General features: G+C 48.8%; 1 protein-coding gene and 1 long non-coding RNA gene across 4 annotated transcripts in view; one reads left to right on the top strand and one right to left on the bottom strand.

Annotated features, from left to right (window-relative positions):
- The window catches only part of LOC138480660 (zinc finger protein 182-like), a 637,235-nt gene that overhangs the window by 274,279 nt on the left and 343,172 nt on the right, over nucleotides 1-19,784 (top strand). The window lies entirely within an intron of this gene.
- On the bottom strand, nucleotides 1,874-18,964 carry LOC138480662 (uncharacterized). The gene is made up of 2 exons (XR_011274116.1): nucleotides 18,830-18,964; nucleotides 1,874-2,287 (listed from the first exon to the last, which is right to left on the bottom strand). It is a non-coding gene; the product is annotated as an uncharacterized lncRNA (long non-coding RNA).

Genomic DNA, 19,784 nt, shown 5'->3' with positions numbered 1-19,784 from the left:
CGGGCCTGGACAAAAAAACATTTCGACTCTAAGTTTGAATTAAATTCATGGAGTCCTGTGGTGTTCCAAGCACTTGAAGCAGCATTGGAATCAGGATTGGGCGTGCCTTCACTTGACTTCTGCAGAAATAATCCTCTTATACAAAAAAGGGAGAAGGGAAGAACCCTTTCAGTACAGGCACATTTCCTTGTTGGACTCTGTAGAAAAGATCTATGCAAGGACAGCGCTGTCACACATTTGAGCTGGTTGACTGAAAAACAATTAACCATTTACAGGCTGGCCTCGGTACGATCGACCAATGTTTTAAATTTGTATCTTCAAGTACAAGAATTATGTAGAATTGAGGAGAGTTAATTTATATATACTATTTGAGGACCTAAAAACAGTCCTTGATGAGGCCCGAGAGGCAAACTCTGGGAAGCTATGAAAGATGTGAACATCCCATCACAGCTGCTCAATGCAATACTGAGCTTGTATTGCAATAATAAAACGATGATTCGAAAGAGCTTATCAGGGGATGCTACCGAATGCATCAACACTAGAAAAGGGGTAAGTCAGGGTTGTGTTCTCGCGCCCACCTTTTTAGCAGCTTAATAGGCTCATAGTCATAATTTTAGTTCTTCAGTCTAATTCACCGAAGATGGGTGCAGACAACATTCCCATCTTTTCACAGATAACGTCCTGATCTCTCCAACTCAAGCTGGCCTGAGAACCCAGGCTAACGCTTTTAATGAACAGTGTAAAAATACTGGTCGTACAAAGTCTATGGTTTTCCATCCTCCATACAAACAGACCCCCACACTGAAGATAGTCCTACATGATCACTGTATAGAACTGGGAAACCATTTTGACTACCTAGGACCAGGGTCCGAAGGCGGTAAGTGGAACTATCGGGTGGATGGTCACAATGCCATTGCAAATTCCTGCGGTATATACAAGCAGGCAAGAGCCTCTTCATTATATGAAGCAGAACTGAGGGACTACACAGATTATGGCAAAATAGGAGTAGTAGACAATTACACACAAAAATAAAACAAAATAAAAATGTTTTTAAAATGTTTTTAAAAACAAAAATATCACAATTTTGCCCCAAAGTACTCTGAATACATCATATTGCACATACAAAGGAAACAACCGAATAACAGATGAAATGGCACCGAGGGCATCCCTGCATTCGGGTAAATATTGAGAAGCCCTAATTGATTTGCAAGGACAGTCACTTGCCTGGTGTAAACACAAAATCTTCCTTAGCACTCTTGGGACTCGAGAATCTCCGGCATAACAAGCATAGTATACGCAGCAAATCAGCATTTATTTTAAGAAGCGCATATACAATACTAGTAAAAGGAAAGAGCGCTGTTTTTTTAGCGCAGTCAATGCCAAATTATACTGGGAAAATACAAATGATCTTGGCTATTAAAGGGGTAGTTCGGTGAGAAATTGATTTGTCCCAATCTATCGTGCATGTATTTTCGATCATACATCTATCCATCTTAAAAAGAATTCCTATGCATGTTACCTTAGTTTTCCCCACTTTCATGCATGCGAAAACCTGACTGGGCGGCGCCATCTTGTGGAAATCTTATCAGTTGATCCATCGCTCTAAGTTCAGTGCCCTTTTGGCACCAAATCATATCACCCGCCCCTCAAGCTGACATCACTTGTCCTAAATATACGCCCAACCTATTTTAATGAAGTTGGTGGGCAGCGTAGCCAAATGAACCCAGTCATCACCCACTTCATAACATCATCTATCGCAGATCCCAGAATATAAACACACATCCACACTACCCCAGACTTTTTTGTAGTTCTTTTTACAAAAATGGTAAAAAAAAATTTAAAAAAAGTATTCATTTCAAAGAAAACAGCGATAATCGGAATGATAGCAAGTACTTTTATTTTTGTCAAAACGATGAAAAGGAGAAGATTATGTCCACAAAAACATCTTATAATGCAGAATCCCTTTAGCAATCGATTAATCAGTGTTTGTATTGTTTGCAGAACTTTTTTTGGATCGACTTACATTACGTTACGTTAGTGAGGACTGAGTGGTTTCAGTTTGAAATGAAACATTTTCACATCTGCACGTTTTCATACTCTATAGGCTGCCCATGTTTCTCCTTGTTACTGCAACAGCGAAAGGATAGATGGTGTCTGGCGGTCATCCCAGATAATTGTCATCACTGATGCATTGTTCATTGGTATTGTCCAATTTCCATTGAAAAAGCCATCAACAGGAATCATCACTCCATGGCATGCACACATGGTACGATGTAATGCAATGGAACTGTAAAATCGAGAATAAAAACAATATTTAAGTACAAACTTTTTTTTGCCAAATTGAACTTTATTGGCATTTTCACATAATTTTAACAAACCGTCCTTACACCTCCTCCTCAAATCAAAACAACAAAAGGGAATTGAAACCCTCCCACCACAGTCTGTTCCTGTCCCCATCCCCTCCCACCCAATGCAGCCGGTCCTTATCGAGTCCAAACTTGGGTTAGCCCCCTTTTCCATAAAAAGCTGTTCCCAAGCCCACAGATCGGTGTTAATTCGGCACTCCACAGTCTTCCCGACCTATGGGCTAATCGCGTAGGTGCCTCGCTGGACTATTTCAGGGCCAGAGCCAGGGTTTCAAATGATTCCTTCCCCCAGACCTCTCCAGGGTCAGGCAGGACATGGCATAACCCCCGTCGTGCCCTTACTTGGTGCCCGCATTTCTCAAAGAAGACAAGCCATAAACCCTCAATATATTCGACCGGGACTTATCCAACACATGAGTAAGGTCTTGCATGTCGTAGATCACTCTGGTCTTTGCTACCCATTCCTTTTCCTTTGGCATGCAGGGATTCTTCCATAGTTGGGCCAAACATAATCTAGCGGAGACCAACATAATCTGCAACATGTGCCCTCCCTTAACCTCTTCCTGCTCCTCCTCCTCTTCTAACCACACTCCAAAACGGAGGAGCCACAGGGAGAGTTCCCTATGGATTCCGTCCACCCCCTTAATACACGAGAGGACCTCCCTCCAGTATGCCTGTACTCTGGGGCAACCCCACCACATTTGTATGTAGTCACCCTTCACCTGCTTACACTTCCAACAACATGGGTCATATGCCTTACACATCTGCGCTATTCTAGCATGGGGGTGGTGCCACCTGTGTATCAATTGTATTGCTTGGCGCCTTTACTGCATGGAGATCATTAACCATGCGACCCTTCTACAAATCTATGTCCATAACTTATCCTCAATGTCTCTCCCCAGGTCTACCCCCCACCCCATCTGACCCTGGCTGCGAGGGGCTCCCTTTGTTCCGCCAGCAAGATTGTCTTGTATAGTCCTGCAATGAGTCCCTAGGTACCCCTCCCTTTTGGTAGAAGGTGTTCAAAGATCGTCAACTCTCTTTTCAAGTTATTTCCCCACTGGGGGTCCGTTTTAACTCCCTTCATCTGCAGGTATTGAAAGGGTGACAGTCTACCCACATTCAGAACCTCTTCCAGCCTATTCAGCAGGAGAAAGGTGCCTCCGTCCCAAATTGGTCCAGCTCTAGAGAGCCCCCCATACCAGTGTTGGAACGCCAATGGTTCCCCTATCTCGTGACTTGTTGGCAGGAGCCATATACAAGTCAATGGCCAGGAGGGGTGCCACCTATTTCTCCCTCGGTCTTCCCTCCACATGGCCCACAGGACTTCCAACACCAGATGGAGAAGCACCCTTTGCGGGATAGGGGTTTTGGCACCCAAAACCATTCTCCCAGTGAACCTGGAGCTAGTATCGCATTGTCCATCGGGACCCAGTTTTTCAGAAAGCGGGTTCAAGTGATCTACCATAACAGAGCTGGGCTGCTTTCTTGTAGGTTTCTAGATCCGGTAATCCCCCGCCTCCGTTCCCTTGGTAGGGTTAGGGTCCTGTGAGCCACCCTCTGAAGTTTAGTATACCCTTCTTCACCTCAGCGAAGAAGGCCCTTGGGATTATGACCAGTAGCATCTGGAATAGAAACAGGAACTGTAATACCATTTTAATAGCGTTCAGGCACACCATCCACGAGAGCCCCAGTCTAGCCTGCCACTCCATGTCGTTTCTTACAGCAGCTTGAGATAGGGTTAGAAGCCTTCTTTGTTGTTTTCGGGGGGCATATCTCGTGAGGAACCAAACTTAGCACATATATAGGAGAGAAATAGGCTTCCCCTCCCTTTCACACTTTGGGGTATGTGCACCACAATGTGACAGGCAACAAATTGGTCTGTCTTTTAATAGCAGATAATTGACTCATGTCAGTAAAAATTACAATTTATCATCCAAATACAAAATATTTTTAAAATACCTTTAAAACAGGCCAAATTCACAACAATTACAAAAAATTGGAGCACCTACAAATTCCATATTCCAACTCATATAGAACTTATGTGGGTTGGTCCAAACAATCAGTATGGTGCGGTTAGTATGCAGTGACTTAGCGTGTTTTTCTAATTCAATACACTTTTAAAGTAGACACTGTTGGAGTTTCCAGCATGAGCGATATCTGCACAACGATTACAGAACTTTCATGTCAGTTGATGCTCGAGTTTTGAAAATTCTTGTGAAAACAATTTGAAATGTATATGAAGAGATCGCATGTGTTACAATGCAACATGTTAAAGATTATACACCGGTCTTTTAACCTGTAGGATGTAAGAAATACTCTTGGCACTGTACTAGACACATTTTGTTGACTGAATGCAGAAGTAGCTATGCTGCCTATATACAAGTGGACACAACACGCAGGCGTTGGGTTTTTGTATACACAATCTCAAACACAATGTAACACATTTTGTGAAATAATAAATGTTCACACTAGGTGGCTAATAACTATTTCCAGTATCCCCAATATACACCCTCCTCAGGTAATTAGCAATTCATACTCCGATTAAACCAGCATATTCGCGCAACAGAAGTCTAGCCTATAATATGAAAGAATTACTTTTTTGTAAACAGATGTGTGGGACGGCAATTCTTTTCGAGAACAGGAACAAACACTCCACATAATCGTCCAGTTTGGCAACACTAAAACATGCCCCGCCAGGATCACCATGGCAACCAGGGGCGTGTAGTTACAGGAGCCTATTACTTTAACCACAAACAGGACGAGCCCACTTCCCTAACACGCATGAGTTCATTCCGGAGATGCAGGAGCAGAAAGTTGCGAGCGGCAGCAACATTTAACAGTAAGCCCGGCTCGTTTGTTTCTTGAGATTTGAGGCATTTATATGCGTAGATGGAACGGTCCAACAAGCGGACACGTTCCGGCATAGATTCAGCTTTCAGTACAAAAGCCAAACGGGCTCCACGCTGGTACTCGTTGCTTAGCAACGATATGCTCTCTGCTTAACGATTCGAGTTGTATGCAGACCGCAAATAGAGAGACTGCAAAACAAACACTGCTTTGCAGAAAAGTAAGGACGGGAACCCCTTTGTGTTTCAGCACCATAGACTAAATGCATAATATGATGCATGATGTACAGAATCTTGCGCATCAGGCACAGCAAGCGGAAAAAATTCTCTTTTAGCAATACAGGATGTATAACAATAGCCAAATGGGCATAGCGTCAACATCGTATAGAACACACATTAAGAAATCATTATTTAAAGTAAACCCGAGGACTGGATCATAGAAATTCAGCCAACTACTGTTTCTCTTCACAGAGAAACGTCGATTACACCAGAAAACCAGCAGCTTTTCACAGTGAATAACGCCCACCACTGTTGAAGGTAGGCACTACCAAAATATGCATACAACGACATGTAGTACTTCCATTTGTAGAGAAAGAGAAAGCAATTGCCTCCCTTTCTCGTTTATAGTGATCAGAACCCTGTAACACTCTAGCCAGTGTTGTACTAATGACACCCCTTGAAAGAAAATAGCCCAACCCACCAACAGTGCTGTTGCATGTATGTGAAGCATCTAAGACACAAGGTTCTAAGTGTAGAGAGCCAGTCAGATACATGATGTGTCAATATATTTTTATTGTTATTTTTAGAAATAGACCCAGTGTGGTCTGGATATCTATGCTACGCCGGAACCAGACAATAAAAAACCCTTTGTCTACCAGTCCTGAGGAAAGCACGAGAGAAGCAACTGACATGAAAGTTTTGTAATCGTTGTGCAGATATCACTCATGCTGGAAAAACACACAGTGTCGACTTTAAAAGTGTATTGAAATAGAAACACACTAGGTCACTGCATACTAACCTCACCATACTGATTGTTTGGACCAACCCACATAAGTTCTATACAAGTTACAATATGGAATTTGTAGGTGGGCCAATGTTTTGCAATTGTTGTGAATTTGGTCTGTTTTAAAAAGGTATTTTAAAAATATTTTGTATTTTGATAAATAAATGGTAATTTGTTTACTGAAATGAGCCAATGATCGGTTATTAAAAGACAGTCCAATTTGTGGCCTGTCAGATTGCTGTCTCTTACAGCAGTCCACAGCTGGAGGACGTTCCTAGGATAGAGATCATCGTAATTACATTTCACCTGGATCCCCAAATACCTAAGAGTCCTACTGGGTCCAAAACGGTAAGTTCACAATGTAGTCCACCTCTGCCTTAAAGGCTGTAGACTTCTCCAGATTAGCTTTGAAGCCGGAGAGCTCCCCATATTGCGCCAGACTCTCCAACGGGGGGGCTGGGAGTCGGGGACCAATCGCTCCGGCTCTGTGATACAGAGCAGGGCATCGTCTGCAAAGAGACCGATCTTGCACTCCATAACCCCCCACCCCCATCTGAACCCCCTTTATTCTGCTGTCTAACAGCAGGGATAGGGGGCATCCCTGCCGCATGCCCTGCTGCGGTGGGAAACTTTGTGATATACTTCTGTTAACCAATACCCTCGCTGTTGTGCTAGAATATAGGGCCACCATCCATCCCTGGCCCATTCCCATGGTTGCTAGGACCTGCACCACGAACGACCAGCTCACCCGGTCAAATGCCTTCTCGGCATCTAGGGCCAGCAACAGGATGCCCCCCCCCCCACCCACTGCACTGGCATTAAGTACATGGAGGGTCTTGCACGTGTTTTCGGCTCCCTGCCTATACACCACAAAACCTGCCTGATTCGGGTGAATGAGTCACAGGAGGCAAGATTCCAAAAATGATACAAGAATCCTGGCAAAGATTTTTGCATCGACATTCAGCAATGAAATCGATCTATACGAGGCACAGCTGGTCGGGCCCTTCCCTGGCTTTGGGACGACCATGATAAGTGCCGGAAGAATGTCGGCGGAATTGTAGCTTCCCCCACTATTGAATTAAACAACTTCACCAGCGGTGTAGCGAGTGATGACTGGTATTGCTTATAGAAGTCCGCCGTAAACCCATCTTCCCCTGTGGGCTCCCCGCCTTAAGTCTCTGGATTGCTTGCAGTACTTCTTCCCGTCCAGGACCTCCCTCTCTGCCCCCATTAGCTTGGGGAGCTGGCGGTCTGCTGGATAACCCATCGGTTTTTCCCCTGGGGGCTCCACGGTTCTGGAATAGAGCTTTTGGTAATATTCCGCAAACCAGGAAGACATTTCATCCCCTGTGGTTCCTCTGCTCCCATCTAACTCCTGTATTGCACCCATTCTCTTTTCTGCCCTGCACTACTTCACTCTTCAGCAGAAGCGCTCCCAGTTGGTCTCCCCTTTCATAGTACCTTTGTTTCGTGAACCTCATCTTCTTTACCACTACTCCCATCAATGCTGTGTGGAGCTCCTGTCTCTGAGCGCTTTTTTATTGGCCCATGCACTTAAGGAGTTGCGACCGCAGAACTTTCAGTTCCCCCTCCTGAGCCTGCTTCAATCAACCCCCTCTCCCTCTTCTTCCGTCCACCCTCAGCTATGAGGAGGCCCCGAAAAATGCACCTTTGTCAGCTTCCCAGACCATCATCATACTTGTCTCTCCGTTATTAGCCTCAAAGTATGCCTGTACTTCCTTCCCAAGAAAGACCCAAAAAACCCTGTACCTCAGCAAAGTGTTGCTGCACCTCCAGTGGAATTGCTGTTTAGGGCTCCTAATCTTCCACTCCGCTACCACCAACTCATGGTCGGACCAGGTGATTGCCTCAACCCTGGGTGCCCCGCATCTCAACCTTCCTGTCAAGTGGGACCAGGAGCAAGTTTATCCTTGTATATGTCTGGTTCAGGGATGAAAAAAAAAACGTGTAGCCCCCGGGAAGTGTCCCGCCATACGTCAGCCCAATTATAGTCCCGCAGGAGGTGCTTGAAGGAGGCGTCCTCTGAGCTTGCCGTTTTTCGGCCTTTGTCCATTGCCGACTACCAGTCTAGTGTTGGATCTTGCCACTAGGTTAAAATGCCACCCCAGTACAGAGGCTCCCTCTGCCCAACCCTCAAGGAACCCAAAGACCTGGCACAGGAAACCCATCGGTACCATGGTAGGATATAAAAAAGGTAGCCAAGGTGATTTGCGCTTTCCTGTAAAACCACTTTATCCCTAGAAATCGACCCTGAATCCCCTCTTAACCTGTATCCCCGTCATCTTTTGTTCCCAAAAGGATACCCACCCCCTCCGTCTTTCGATCTTTTCCACCTCCTTTTTATAGTTAGTCTTTTGGAGGAAGAGGCTTGCTAGGTGCTACTTGCGAAACATATTGCTCGTGAGGGATCTCTTGTTTTGGGAATTTAGCCCTTTAACATTCAGCGTGGCTATGCAAATCTCAGTCATCGCCTTTCTTTAACCTTCTCCCGTCACCTTTATCATTCGAGAGGTACCCCCACCTCACTCCTCCCTCGACCTGCTGCATGAAACATTCCCCACACCCCCTTAGCCCCACATTGAGGCATCCGACCGTGCACCAAACATGTTGGTCACTGGGAAGGCCGTCCTCTGCCCCCATCAAAGTGTTTGTCAACCTTCTTGTCACCTCTGCCCCTGGTCTACTTCCTATGCCTTACCCTCCCCTGGTGCTCCCCACTTGCTGCACAACAAAACTCCCCCCTGTTCCTACCATAATAGTGCGAGTAGTTCCCCTCCGCTTCTTCCTGCCTACCCCTCTCGTATCTCTTCACCCTTATGTCCATGAGACTATCCTACCTACCCCCGACAACTGGGTATCCCCAACCTCCTTAACCAAAACCTATTTGCTCCACATACACCACCTCCAGGTAAACTCCCCTCCTGTGGGGGGGGGGTCATGTATGGGATACATAGGTACCCAATCCCGGGCACCATTGCCTCACTCAGAGGCCTCATTTCACTTCCCTTCTGGGAGAAAGGGTGTTCAGTTTCCGAAACTTCCTGGCCTCCTGCAAATCTCTCGCCTCTCCGACATCCCCTCTTCTCCTTCCTGAGTGCCCTCTTTCCCTGGGGTCCCACCAGAGTGTGTGGCTCTCTCAATCTCTTTTTCCAACACCAGGTGACATCTTTCACGTTCCCGTTCAAATGTTAACACAAAGGGGTACCCTCACCGATAACGGACTCCTTTCTCCTGTAACCACTTCGTGAGAGGGGCACACTTTTTCCGCCTCAAAAGGGTGTGCGCAGAGAGGTCCTGGAATACTGCCACTCTGAGACCTCCCTCAGTCAATGATTCCCATGCGTTTGGCTTTCTCCAGGATGTCTGCTTGTCCTGGTAGTAGTGTAGACTCGCCAGGACAGAGCGTGACCCCCTACTACCTCCTTCCGCGCGGTGCACTCTGTCCAGGATCACATGCCTTCCTGCTTTTTATCCTAGGACCATACCAATGATTTCCTGGATTTTCTTCTCAAATCCAGCCGGAGAGTCCCCCTCCCTTTCCTTGAGGCCAAAGAACCGGAGATTGTTTCGCCTCTCTCCATTTTCGATGTCATCCATTTTGATGCCCAACTCCATTACTCATCTCTCAATGTCCCAAAATCGGACCTCAAACTGCTCCTCGAGAAAGCCTGTGGAAGCCTGATTTGCCTCCACCCGCTCGAGCCTTTCTCCCAGTATGTCCACTCGCTTACAGGCACGCCACTTTGGCTCCAATGTCCGTTCTCAACCACCGGATCTCTTCCAGGATCATCTGGATGTCACTCTTAATGGTCCTGATCTACGCAGACCTGGGGTCCCGTAGCCTCCTTTGCTCTCTTGATTTCTCGTGACATGGCTGCGGTACTGGTATTGGGAGAACTTATCTCTCCAGGTCATTGACCTCGCACCCCTGTGTCCCAACACCCACTTGGTGTCACACCGTTCATTCTCACGCAGTTACCATTTGCAGCATAACCCCTTACTGCTTGGCCCCCCATTAGTGCACTCCGTGGTCTGCCACTCGTTAGCCTCCTGACCTTCGTCTGCCTCTTCCACATTACCAGCCCTTGTATATGCACACCCTACACAGGGTCTCCTTTCCTGTCCGAGTTTCTTTCACTCGCCTTGGCCCTCCTCTCCTCCTCTGCGTTGCTTCTGCCGTGGCCCACCTATGGGCAGCTTGAAGGAGTTTTGCGTCCTTCTCCTCAACTCTTTTCCTCTATAGTATCAGTTTCTCTCCCTGGCCTTTAAGGCTTGTCCCCGGTGTGGCGGCACTCCACTCAGCCCAGCCACGTCTCTTCGAAGGCGTCCTGGTGGTGCTTACTCACCCCCAGATTCTCAGCAGGGGGGTGGGGGAGAGGGGAAGCCCCATCCTCCCCTTTGTGGCCCACAAAGGGCCATGTGCACAATGCCTGTGGAACCCTGCAATCCCTCTGGAGGGCCTCATGGTCAGATTTGCTCCTCTCCCCCGCCCGCTCTTCTTTAGGGGGTAGTTTCTGTGCTGGGTCCCTCCTCACTGCACCGACTCCTCTATCCTTCCCTCTCAGGGAACGGTACCTAGTGCCAGCATGGGGTGCTCGTCAGATGAGCCCTACTGTACCAAAGTCAATAAGTTATTTCTTGCTGGGGGGCTTGCCCGAGTCCCCCTCCTCACCTCACCGGTTGCCATTCCGGTGCCCGCTGGGGGTGCCGTGGGCGGTCCACTCCTTGATAGGGTCTCACAGGGCCCTTCGCACATGCAGCTTTGTTGTCCCTCCGCTGTTGGTACCACCTTCTTTTTCCCAACTTTAGCCCCTGGGTGCAACTCACGTTGTCTCCTGAAGCTGGTGTCTGTGGCTGGCTCCTCTGCAGGGCTTCACCATTGCGGACAACTCTTGCGGTTCTTGACGAAGCCAGCACTGCGTTGTTGCCTCCACCCCACCTCCCCAGACCTGGCTTAGACCATGGGTCTCAGGCTCTGGTCTCTGCTATAACTCCCCTAAATTCCAGGGCAGGGGACGGAGTACAATGTTCAGGCTACCATTTCAAACGTACAATGTAGATTCTTTGCATCTACTTGAACACTCATCCGTTACATTGTAATCATATAGCATACAGAACACTTGCCTTCTTTACTTGCATAAATATCAATTAAAACTTTGCTTACATTGTGCATTGAACGTCCATTCTCTCCATCACGGGAGACCAACCGCTTCAAAAGACAGATTTCAGTAATTGAAACCTAACTTTGCCGCTTTCAATATAGTAAATCTTATCAATTCTTTGTGGATATTCGCAACATTGTGTCCTTCAAGTTGTTAAGTGGGGTGGATTGAAGGCCAAATAAAAATGCAACCGTTTATCCGGTGTCCACAGCGAGTTTAGTTTCTGAAGGTGCGCATCCCACAAAAATGAACAATATTCAGCTGTACAATTAAACAATTATTTTAAGTATGCTTTACTCCCATTCGAACAACGTGGCTGGTGATACAATCTTTACAGATTCTTTCACAGATGCACATAGGCTCCTGTACAGCAATGGGAAAATAATACTGTGAGGCAGTTTTTGTGTGACAGTAACTTTTTATGGCAAAAAACTGAATTTACATCAATATAATGAATGCATGTCTAGTGTGGGTTCAGTTTGTAAAGGCTTACTTATGTGAACATCTTTTAACACAATCATCTTCAAGGATAACAAGTTTTATTTCCATACAAAAAGGGAGAAAGGGGCTGCGGAACATTCTGGTAACATCGGTATGTGCAGTACATAACAGTGGGCATTGTCACTGGTGACGTCATAGCATACAGTAGAAACCTGCACTGCTGGTTGGAAAGATCCTAAACATATCCTCCACAGGGGATGCCAGGCCATTGGTCTCTGCCTCATCCGTCCACATAGGTGATGTTGCAGCAGTCACCAGTCAGCCGATGTTATGATGATATGATACAGCATTTTTAGCGCGCCTATACACAAGTGTTTCAAGGCGCGACGAGGCAAGGGAGGGGGAACAGAGGGAAAACAGACAACGATCCGACTAGGCCAGGTGCCATTCAGATCGCGCAAGTGCATGGAAGGGGGAAGTGCAGTACAAGGGATAAGAATAAATAATAAAAGTAAGGCCAGCAGGTGTCAAGTGCTGGTAGTGGGACTGTAAGGATACAGAAACAGTCACCATGTGTGGCGTTTGCAAGGAAGGCAGTGCAGGTGTGCGACTGGGGTGCGGGGGGTGACCTGGGCCAGAGATCAGGGGGTGGCCAGGTAACCAGTACAGTTTCAGCTAGGTCAGCAGGGGAAAGGAGAACAAGCAGAAGCAAAGAGAAAGGTTTTGAGGTGCTGTGGAACCGGAGATGGTTCTCCTCAAGTTTCAGGGAGGCTGTTCCAGAGGGAGGCCCCCGCGGAGGAAAGAGATCTACCATCAACTCGTTGCTTGGAGAAGCGACTAACCCCGAGGGAGTTGGAGGCGGAGGAGCGAAGGGCTCAAGAAGGAAGATATTTAGGAAGAGAGAGTTGAAGGTATTGAGGCCCCAGAAGGCCTTGTGGACAATGCAGGGGGTTTGGAACTTAATCCTCGCAGCCACTGGGAGCCAGTGTGTTACACTTCGGGCTGCCATGTGGGCTTCCTTGCAGAATACGACTACTTTACAAGCTCTTCTGTGGAGCAGATACAGGATGCCATGGCGCCCGTACAAACTACGACGGAGTCCGTGTCAGCTGACACGTCATGTACATGGAAGACGTACGGCAATACACGCCCTGATACAGCTTTAAAACCAGCGTCTTTCAAGTGGCTCGTTGCTGCCAATTAGTTTAACGCTCACCTGATTCCCACAGAGGCGTTGACCCGTTCTGGACTGCTACCAATTCTTCTACAGTAAAGCGCAGGGCCCGGAAGATGGACTGGACTGGCCCTCCCCCGAATCTCGTCTGTCTGGTTCGTAGGATAATTTTTTCTGTAGGTGGGAGAGGGAGTTAATATCTGCTGGAAAGAGTATCTGCTCCCCCCTATCTCCCCCTTCTAAATCCCCTTGTCGCTAGTTCGGTTTTTGTGGGCTCTCACCTTATTTTCTGTAAGGATGAGCCCTCCATCCTGCTTCTGGTGCAGGGGCGCGTCGATTCCAGTTACTTCACTGGTGTATTTAGTGGGCGCGATTCCTCTGGCTGTTCGATCCCACTTCGGGATAGCTGTAAGTATGTAGTCTTTAGATTATATAAAATGTCTTTTCCCCTTCGGGGCCGGGGTCTAGGAAAGGCAGAAAGGCCCTTCTGACCCGAATGGAGGATTGAGTTCAACCAAAATCTGGTAAGTCCTTAGGTGAGTATTCCCTCCTGTATCAAGTCCGATGTTCACCTTCTCACCTTTTGCAGGAGCCGACTCGCTGCCGGCGTTGAAACCACTGTTGTTCGTGGTAAGGCCTCGTAAATGTAAGTGGAATAGGTGTGGCACCGGGTGAAGCGGAGCGCTTCTAGTCGTGTCTTTCCCCTTTTTGCCGGTGCCAAGGTGCTGCAAGCTTTGTAGCCGTTTCTGCACGTGGCGCGGCCGCGATAAGGTAAGAGAAAGCGGCGCTGCGGCGAGCATTGTGGTGCGCTGCTAACCTTGTGCTTTTCTTTTGCAGGATTGTCGGAAGAAGGTTTCCCCGAGTGCAGGATTCCGGTGAGTAAAGCCTTGGATGCTTGTCTTTTCTCTCCTTTTGTCTTTCAGGTGTTCCAGGAGCTGCGGGCGTGTCAGGAGCCAGGATGCAGGATCATCTTTTCAATTCGCTGCCGAAAACTGGGAATGCTCGGTGAGCGTCCTGCTGTTGATGCAGAATAACGCGAAGCATGTGAATACCTTCGGGCGTGGTTTAAATAGCAGAGGAGTGCTTCAGGTGAGTATCCTTCCTCCGGCCCCACCCAGGTAAGAAAAAGAGTTCCTGAAGAGGAAAAATAGTTCCTCCCAGCCTAAATGGCTGGAGACCTCAGCCAGACTGGATTGCTCTGGGTGAGTAAGCAGCATGGTCTGCCTCAGGTAAGTCCACCCAAGCATTATGACATGTTTTGACCAAATGAGCCTGGCGCCAAAGGCGCCAGGACGTGGTCCAAAGGGCCCCAGTAGCGGTCTGCTGGATATGGTGATGTGGGTGATAGGTCTGCTTCCGGGGACGCTGGGCCTGGCCTGGCTCCCCGGGAGCAGCCATCATGACAATTAGCTTTACAAGCTACAGCGGTTACGTCCGTTAACTCCTTTGCGTTTCCTCCGCATGAATTCCTAATCGGCTTACCTGGTTTTGACCCTTGCCTGGCTTCTGGATTGGCTTTCTATTGACCGCTACGTTTCTGACCCGGACTTCTCCTGTTTTGGCTTGCCTCCTCCTTTATTCCTTTAGTGCTCACCTGGCCTTTGACCCGGAATGTTATTGGATTATTCTTCCTGCTGCCTCTTGCGGTACCTCATCCCAGCTAGCTGTTACCAGACGCGGAACGACTTTGCCCTCCTCGCAGGTGACTTGCTATCAACCACCCGGAACTCTTCCACGCCTTATCTGGATGCGTGGGTGCTCAGGTACATATTTGTAGTTGGCAACTCCATCTCTGCTATTTGAAATCATTTCTCTACGCCCTTAATTGGATTTTTCCTTTTGCTGGACTTTGGGACATTGAGTGATCCGTCTTGTGAACTTGTCTTCAAATGCATATAAACGCTTTGCTGATTCTGCACCAACCCGGTACTAGTGCGACCCTCATGCCGCTCTGGTCTATTTCCCTATACTAACATTCCTGTTTGGTTTTTTTCCTATCGTTGTCTCCTGTTTCCTGGACTATTATCCATCCTCAAAATACCATATTCAGGTTGATTGTCAATAGTTCAATACTTTAGGAAGTCCCTTTAGAATTCTTTCCACTCACTGTGCTTATTCATAGTCTTGTAGATTCACCCCGGGGAAGCTTCAATACTTACCTAGGTATTTCCTGTATTATACTGCTGTTCTGATTGCTTGGTTTATCCTCAACACTGTATAATATCTTTGTATTTTTTTGCAGCATTGGTAGTGGCGGTGTGTGTTCTCCCCGCTGTTTTATTCAATTAACACCTCTGTCTGTCCCTATCGAAACAGCAGAGAGGTACATTGTAGAAAAGAGCCCCTCTTTGAGGAAGCCCGAGTCTTGTACTCGGGGGAGCTGGGATGGAAGGCTGAATATTGATTCTTGTACAACCATCACCTCCAAGGTCACTCATCCACGTCTTGGGCCTACTTCGGATTGGTGATAACGCAGTGCAGAGATTTCAGTCCTGGAGAGATACGATCCCTGGGCTTGAGGCCAAGGACAAGTCTCGCATTCCTGTTCTGGATAAGTTGCAGAAGGCACAGAGTAGAGGCAAAAAGTGCAAGAGCATAGCACGATCTGTAGTGCATAAAACAACCGAAGTACAGAGAATGGTTGGAGTACATAGAATGGTTGGAGTGCATAGAATGGTCGGAGTGCATGGAACTAATGGAGTGTGCTTGATCTTAAGATATAAACCACCTTATCACATCTCCATGCTTACTCTCCCCTTTACACCACCACTCAACTAGAACACAGCGATACTATGATACCATTCGGTATAGCTGTTCTCATACCATCACTTGCCTCAAACTCCCCATCACCTAACTAAACACTGCTGGTTACACACCCTCCAGCCTAGGCGTTGTCCTCAGGTGTCAAAACTTGCAACCCTGGTTCCCCTTTCCAACTCCTCCTCACCTGAATCTTCGTTGAATTCTTCTCGGGGTTCCGTCTTCTCTTTCTTTCGTGTCTTTCTGATTCTTTACTCCTTCTTTGATGCAAGTATGGGTGCGACTCCCCGGAGGCCACCGTGACCGGATAGGAACCAAATCCCAGGAGCCAACCCGCTGTACCAGGGAAAAAGCCGTAAGCTGAAAAAACCCTGTGTGAATGGTCTTCTTCAGGTTGGATAGAAGTGTAGAAGCGAGTCCAGTTCCTTCTTCGGTGTAGTATGATCGAGTAACCGGTGGGGCCGAAGGCACTGAGGCACAAAAGAAGCACAGGAAACTGGCCGGGAGGTGAAGAACACCAAAGCAGCAATACAACAAACTAAAGATTAGTAGTCTAGAAGGTTAGACTTAACATAGAGAAGAAACTCCAGGCGGAAGAAACGGAGTAAGGAGAAAAGAAATGGTAGTCAGGAAGAAAGTTAAACAAGGTACTTAGTAGATAGGAAAAATACAGGGACTGGGGAGTTAAAGAACAAACCTCAGAGTGCGATTAACAGGGATCAAACCGAATAAAGAAAAAAAGCTACCAAAAAAAGTACGTTTACGAGGCAAAGCAACAGGAAGCAAAAATAGGTAGCGAGATATTCAGTAACAGCGCTGGTGAGGTACGAAAGTACTTAGATACAACGCATCGGAGCACTGGTGTGTTGTGCGTAAATACGTGCTGGTGGCCATCTTGGATGATGCATAGACCGCAACACGAAGTTTCCAGCATCCATGTTAGGTGTACTTCCATCGGTTCGAAACCTTCCAAGGTCGATGCATTACATCAGACCTAACGCAGCCAGAATCGGTCTGGATAACAACCTGCCAGAACGAACACATACTCTTGATCTCCCAACCACCACACCTACCGCTAAGAAGCAGCTATCACAGGAATGCAACATCACTGGACACATATCCGGTGCTCACATGCACCTTAGGACTCTCTCTACTGGCTTGAACTTCGGTTCCCGAGGGCGTTCAACCTAGCAGCGCCTTGAGATCATACCAATGGTACATAAGGCGCTATATAAATGCAAAATAACATATCCAAGGTGGGAGATCCTATTGAAGTCAATAGTGGCAGTGGTGTGCTGGGGTACACATGTCCAGGGTGGCCGATCCCACTGAACTCTATGGAGGCAGAGGTGGGCAGATGTGCACATGCCCACTGTGGGTGGTGCCACTGAAATCCATGGAGGCAGTGGTGTCATGTGGTACCCATGTCCCGGGTGGGTGATCCCATTGAAGTATATTGTACCAATGTTGTGTGGGCGATCCCACTGAAGTCTATGGAGGCAGTGATGCACTGGGGGTACACATGTCCTGGGTGGGTGATCCCATTGAAGTATATTGTACCAATGTTGTGTGGGCGATCCCACTGAAGCCTATGGAGGCAGTGCTGCACTGGGGGTACACGTGTCCAGGGTGGGCAAGCCCATTGAAGACTATGGGGCAGTGGTGCCCTGGGGTCCAGTGTGGGTGATCCCATTGAAGTATATGGAGGAAGTGGTGCACATGTACAGGGTGGATGATCCCATTGAAGTCAATGGTGCCCAGGTTGTGTGTGGGCTATCACACTGAAGTCTATGGAGGCAGTGCTGCACTGGGGTACACGTGTCCAGGGTGGGTGGTCCCATTGAAGTCAATGGTGCCCAGGTCATGCTGTGCTATCCCATTGAAGTCAATGGTGCCCAGGTCATGCTGGGCGATCCCATTGAAGTCAATGGTGCCCAGGCCATGCTGGGCGATCCCATTGAAGTCAATGGCGCACAGGTCATGCTGGGCGATCCCATTGAAGTCAATGGCGCACATGGACAGGGGGTGGGCGAGCCCATTGAAGTCAGTGGTGCCCGGGTCATGCTGGGCGAGCCCATTGAAGTCACTGGTGCCCGGGTCATGCTGGGCGAGCCCATTGAAGTCAATGCTGCCTAGGTTATGTTGGGCGAGTCCAATGGGGTCTATGGAGGCAGTGGTGCACATGTCCAGGGGTGGGTGATCCCATTGAAGTCAATGGCGCACATGACCAGGGGGGTGGGTGATCCCATTGAAGTCATTGGTGCCCTGGTCATGCTGTGCGAGCCCATTGAAGTCAGTGGTGCCCGGGTCATGCTGTGCGAGCCCATTGAAGTCAATGGTGCACATGACCAGGGGGTGGGTGATCCCATTGAAGTCAATGGTGCATATGTCCAGTGGATGTGTGATCCCATTGAAGTCAATGGCGCACATGGCCAGGGTGGGTGATTCCATTGAAGTCACTGGTGCCCGGGTCATGCTGTGCGAGCCCATTGAAGTCAGTGGTGCACATGGCCAGGGGCTGGGCGAGCCCATTGAAGTCACTGGTGCCCCGGTCATGCTGGGCGAGCCCATTGAAGTCACTGGTGCCCAGGTCATGCTGGGTGATCCCATTGAAGTCAATGGTGCACATGGCCAGGAGCTGGGCGAGCCCATTGAAGTCAGTGGTGCCCATGTTATGTTGGGCGAGCCCAATGGGGTCTATGGAGGCAGTGGTGCACATGTCCAGGGGGTGGGTGATCCCATTGAAGTCACGTGCCCAGGTCATGCTGTGTGAGCCCATTGAAGTCAGTGGTGCCTATGTTATGTTGGGCGAGCCCAATGGGGTCTATGGAGGCAGTGGTGCACATGTCCAGGGGGTGGGTGATCCCATTGAAGTCACTGGTGCCCAGGTCATGCTGTGCGAGCCCATTGAAGTCAGTGGTGCACATGGCCAGGGGCTGGGCGAGCCCATTGAAGTCAGTGGTGCCCAGGTCATGCTGGGCGAGCCCACTGAAGTCTACGGGGGCCGTGCTGCGCCGGGAAGGAAGGGGAGCCGCCGGGAGAGGCGCCCTTACCATGTACAGCATGTCCGCCGCCGTGGGGCTGACCTCCGCGCGGTACTTGTTATGCTCGTCCAGTATCTGCTTTATAAACGCGGGGTCGGTGTTCAACGGTTGACTCGTGGAAAAGGCGGGAAAGCTCAGAAGGAGCGCCCACAGCAAATGCCCCCTCGGGTCTATCCCCGCGAGGAAGAAGGGCCGCTGCAGCTGCAGCGGAGCGCGAAGAACGGTCACCGGCGCCGAGAGCATCGCGACGGCCGCCGACACTAATCAGCCCTCAACTGCGCACTCGGGGCGGCACGGGTTCAACCAGCCTTCCTATTGGCTCACCGGGAGCCGCCATGGAAGGACACCTCCTCCCATTGGTCGAGCGAGCCTGCCTATTGGCTCTCTCTCACCGGGAGCCGCCGTGGAAGTGACAGGACAACGCCTACCATAGGTAAAGCGAGCCTTCCTATTGGCTCTCTCTCACCGGGAGCCGCCGTGGAAGTGACAGGACAACGCCTACCATAGGTAAAGCGAGCCTTCCTATTGGCTCTCTCTCACCGGGAGCCGCCGTGGAAGTGACAGGACAACGCCTACCATAGGTAAAGCGAGCCTTCCTATTGGCTCTCTCTCACCGGGAGCCGCCGTGGAAGTGACAGGACAACGCCTACCATAGGTAAAGCGAGCCTTCCTATTGGCTCTGCTCTGGTAGGCGGCATGGAAGTCGCAAGACACCGCCTCCCATTGGTTAAGCGAGCCATCCTATTGGCTCTTGCACAAGGAGCCGGAATAAAAACAGAAATTAGTAAGCGAGCCTTCCTATTGGCTCTCTCTCACCGGGAGACGCCATGGAAGTGACAGGACAACGCCTCCCATAGGTAAAGCGAGCCTTCCTATTGGCTCTTTCTCGCCGGGAGCCGCCATGGAAGTGCAGGACAACGCCTACCATAGGTAAAGCGTGCCTTCCTATTGGCTCTCTCTCACC

The sequence above is a fragment of the Ambystoma mexicanum genome, chromosome 5p (genome assembly GCF_040938575.1).
Source record: "Ambystoma mexicanum isolate Mex_15411 chromosome 5p, UKY_AmexF1_1, whole genome shotgun sequence".
NCBI lineage: Eukaryota > Metazoa > Chordata > Amphibia > Caudata > Ambystomatidae > Ambystoma > Ambystoma mexicanum.
Note: the sequence above shows the minus strand (reverse complement) of the source record. Positions and strands in the feature narration are given on the sequence as shown.